This window comes from Poromitra crassiceps (genome assembly GCF_964638095.1).
Source record: "Poromitra crassiceps genome assembly, chromosome: 17".
Lineage (NCBI taxonomy): Eukaryota > Metazoa > Chordata > Actinopteri > Beryciformes > Melamphaidae > Poromitra > Poromitra crassiceps.
Window position 1 is genome coordinate 37342130 of NC_139635.1, and position 5000 is coordinate 37347129.

The 5000-nt window shown below is 43.5% G+C and overlaps 1 protein-coding gene across 1 annotated transcript in view; it reads right to left on the reverse strand.

The window, feature by feature from the left end:
- LOC310792395 (uncharacterized protein) overlaps window positions 1-5000 on the reverse strand; it is a gene marked incomplete at both ends in the record, with an annotated part of 90256 nt that overhangs the window by 85050 nt on the left and 206 nt on the right. The window lies entirely within an intron of this gene.

Sequence of the window (5000 nt, forward strand, 5' to 3'; positions counted from 1 at the left end):
TCTTAAATCGATGCATCACTTTTTTCCCCGAATACATGATTTTTTTTCTCACTTTCTTTTTTCTCACTGTGTGGCTACTTTTAAAATAAAAGTGCATTTAGAATTGCATTGTATTATGATCCATAATTAAAATAAACAACTGCATGTACTTCCATTATATTTTATTTGATTATATAATTTTTTTTTTTTTTTTTTTTTTTATAATCGATTTTTGATATTTGTGAATCGATGCAGAATCGTGCAGGTCCGCATCGCGATGCATCTTATAATCGATTATTTTTGACACCCCTACCCAAAATAGAACCTTGAGGTCTCCCATACGTGTCCCTGGGACAAAATCGTATCAAATTGGAAGCTTTGGCCTAATGTGTGTGTATTTGGGGGTCTGTGCTATGATAGTCTTGGCTCCCAATTGGACAATTGGAGATCTCTGACGCGACGAGACAGAACGGCCGCTAACTTTGTCAAGTTACCAGAAATGACGCTCTCTCTCATTATCCTCCTTAGTGAAACAAACTGGTGATACACCGAATCACTTTGTAACACGAGGAGAACATTTGAAAACAGTGAAAATGGATGTTCCCGAGCAAGGTTACATTATTTGTTTCCGTTTTATACTCTCACAAGCACACGACTTCTGCATGTCACCGCCCCTTCTGCATGAAGAAGACTCTGGATTGGTTCTGCAATGCATTTTTTTTAAGCAGTCTCTAGTTGAACGATGTGGATAGGGACTGACAACTGAGTCTGCGCTATGAAAATATTTGAGAAGCCCTGCGGTACAGCATCTGCTCTCCTGTCAGAGCACTGGACGCACACAGGATGTTGATCTGTATCACAGCAGAACACCCGTATGGCACCTATATAACAGCCTATAGGGATATTATCCAGTCACCAGTGCTGTAGTCAAGCAGTGGCTCTGACACACATGCACACACACACACACACACACACACACACACACGCATGCACGCACGCACACATGCACACACACACACACACACACACACATGCACGCACATATACACACACACACACACACACACACACACACACACACACACACACAGCCCGAGGATGTATAGCTTGCTTTGCTGATCAGTGATCACTATCATAACAGATGTGCATCATCAGAGGTGACGACCGCTGTGTTATCACTATAAGAAAGGTCATTTTGAAGCGCCACCTGCGTTTATCATAAATATCAAACCAATCCACTAGATCTACTCTCTCTGTTTTCTTACTGCTCATTGTCTCCAACTCTCTCTAGTGGTCGTGTAAATAACGACAGTCTTCTATTGAAATAGCAGTAAAGTAAGGGCGGTGTGGCTAGTTGTGGCGGAGGGCGTAAACCAGAGAGACCACAGTTTGATTCCCAGAACTTCTTCAGGGGATGGAAACTAGCACAGGGATGCATAGAATAGAATAGAATAGAATAGAATAGAATAGAATAGAATAGAATAGAATCTGGCCTGTTTACTGTTTGAATTGATTTGAGAGGGGACACATTATTCCACACATACATACCCTCCTCTTGTTGAGTTTGAACAAGCCTCCATATGACATACATGTCTCTGTGTGTCTACAGGGCTCTTGTGTCTGCTCTATTTCACTCTGCAGCCAAGATGACTCCCTCACTCTCCCTCCTTCACTCCTCTGCCCTTCCCTCCTCTCGCCTTTCTCTCCAAAATCATATGCGGCTTAGCTCCGCCCCTTCCTGTTCCATCTGTCAATCCATGTATCCAAAGGCATCCATCTTTTCCAACAGCAGCTTTTTCTACAAATAATTTTTTAAATGAGTGAGATCACTTTGCCAGTTTCCAGTGTAAAATAGCTTGTTTCAATTAAGTGTCATTACTGTAATGAGAGTGGAGTGATCTGCATTATTCTGCCTTGTTTCAAGGTAGAGATTCTAGAAAGTACCTGAAACAGAGGAAACGGCAGGTGTGAACATCTCACCCTACTGATGAGAATGTATCCCTGAAGGACTAAATGACTGAGCTCTCCACAGACCTGCAGTATCAGGATCAGGACCTATATGAGGAGGATATCCACCTTATTTCTAGCGGCCATGATGCCTATGCATTTTTCTTCCGGTGTGATCCTCCCAGCCTTGTTGCTGACAGCTTGACACCCGTCTGGGCGAACGGAGCAAATCACTAATCAGGTCCAGCGTGACAAAAATCTTGTCGATAAATATCCCTAAGAGCGCAGTGCATCATGTGTGTAAATGAATGACCAAATTGATATCACTTTTAACCATTTCGAGTAACACTGTTTCCATACGGATCACCAGCGTTAGTTTGTTGATCACGTTCTCTATATATCTCTGATACATTGAAAATACTGGAAGGCGGGCCATAGTGTCTCTGTCGATGATTTGATTTGACAGTTCTGGGCACTGGCGTTGGCGTTGAACAATCCTGCCGTGTTCCACCCCCAAATCGATTGTGTTCTGGCGCAAAGCGAGTGGCTTGCAGGACGAACGGGCTCTCTGAGTCGCGCGCCACTAACGTTATTTTAGAGCAGTGCAGTAAATACAATATTCCTGGAACGCGAGTTTAACAAAACAGTTACATGTCCTCTGCATTCTACATCAAATAAAGACATTACTGTTTGTTTTATTTGGTATGTTACATACTTATTGGCCAAGTTATGTTCAATTCAGCCAGGGTACAAGGGAGTATAGGCGGCCATCTTTTCAAATCAAGTAGAATACCGTTTTAGGAAATGGCAAGCTGCAACAATAAGTCACGTTAAACCGGACCTTGTACCCATAATTATTTGTACAGCGGGGCATTCAAAAATAAGGTGGATAGGCTGAATAAAGCACTGTATGCTTCTATTAATAGCCTCAAAACATGGTAAATTGAGACCACCAAATCAGTTTGTGTTGCTATAGAAAACATCCTGTATAAGAATTCACATGACATCAAGTCCTGGGTATGAAATGAAACTGCATCCGGTGATGAGGCTGTGAATGTGGGGTTAGCTCTTAGTCATTCACTAGCGTAGCGCAGGTGGTCCACTCTGGCCTGGAGAGGTAGCACCTGTATGGGCTCCTGCAGGTGGTCCACTCTGGCCTGGAGCGGTAGCACCTGTATGGGCTCCTGCAGGTGGTCCACTCTGGCCTGGAGAGGTAGCACCTGTATGGGCTCCTGCAGGTGGTCCACTCTGGCCTGGAGAGGTAGCACCTGTATGGGCTCCTGCAGGTGGTCCACTCTGGCCTGGAGAGGTAGCACCTGTATGGGCTCCTGCAGGTGGTCCACTCTGGCCTGGAGAGGTAGCACCTGTATGGGCTCCTGCTCAGGATACGAGTGAAGCCACAGAATGCTGCTGGTGGATGAAGCAGTAGGCAAGTTGTGAATAACACAATCATCTACGTATGTTCTGATTATGGTGTCAAATTTGATGTGAAATACAATGTTAAAAAGAGTGGTGTCATGTAGAACAAAAGAGGACAAGGAGCTCACTTTTCCAGTGTTTTATCTGTCGGGGCATGTTCTATCTGTCTGTAATTAAACTATCTGACACTTCATTACAGATCAAATGCCTGATGATGATGACAATTATAGGCAGCAGCACCATGTATAATATGTACAAGCTAACATGTTGGTAAAGAGGAGATTCTATTTGTAACTCGTAACGGGCCCCGTTACGAGAGAGAGAGAGATTCTATTTATGTTCAGATTAGGTTCAAATGAATATTTTCAGAGCTTATTGTGCCCCTCTTTATACTGCCCCCTTGTGGGTGGAGTTTAAAAAGGTGCGCGTCCACAAGCTTCAGCTTCAGCTTCAGATGTTGCTCAGCAAAGCCAGGTGGAGCAGTGCGAGGCAGGAGTCAACACTTTCCAGACACTGAGCAATCTGATGTATAAGTTCATTTGCCCATTGAATGATTGTCAGAATGGCCTTATCATGCTGCTGGCAACTCTGTGTCAGTGCTGTGCCATATACCAGTCACACATGTGCAAACATTGGTATAAACATTGGTATAATGTAACTATAATGTAATCATGAGTGCAATGGTTTTCCTTTTTATTTTGTTATTTTTTTCTGGGATGTATTATTGTGTTTGTGTGTTTTATAATGGATGTTTTTGAATGGACTTTGAGCCTGGAAATAAAGCTGACTGATGGATTGATTGACGATCGATGGTTCCTGCTTCCCAGATGCTGAGCAGAAGATCCATAGGACAATGGTCAGGGTCACCTGTTTCCTGCCACTGTCTCAGCAATGCTGTGCCGTCCATAAACAGTGCATCTATTAAAAAATGATAATCCTCTTGCCAAGGGACACCACATTGTGCCAGATGGTGTCGTCATCCCAGGTGCAGCCTAACCTGACATCACAAGGCAGCAAATATCAGACTAGCTGATGGCCAGTTCACTACCCTACTTTTTCCACTATTTGATGTTGGCTTCACCACAGATTTGAGTTTGGGGTAGGGCTGCACAATTAATCGTATTTTCATCCTCATCGCAATATGAACATGCGCAATAAACACATCGGAAAGACTGCCTGAAACGCAATGAATGACAAAAAGTGGTTTTATTCACATGCGTCATGCATTCCCACTCAGCATCTGATCATTTTGTCTGTGCGCTCCGCCCCTCTGCCAAAGCCCAAACACGCTGTGTGTAGTTTCAGCTAGAGTCAGTGTGTATTTCATTTCTTTATTCAGTGGGCATAGGCTATGTTTGGGGTCTATGTTAGCATTATTAAAGCAGAAAGACATAGGAACTGTATAGCTAATATGCATACTTTAATATTTGTTTATTTATCACAAGTCGTATCGTCATCGCTATATTGAACAATGTTATCGCACATCGCGGATTTTCCTCATATCGTCCAGGCCTAGTTTGGGGTTTAGTTTAAAAATGACCTAGTAGTTCAAGACTGTCAACCTGGACTCAACCCCCATGCCGGAGAGACATCTACCCTGCTGAAGTGTCGCTGAGCAAGGCACTGAATCCACTCCACCTGTCCCCTCCACCCAT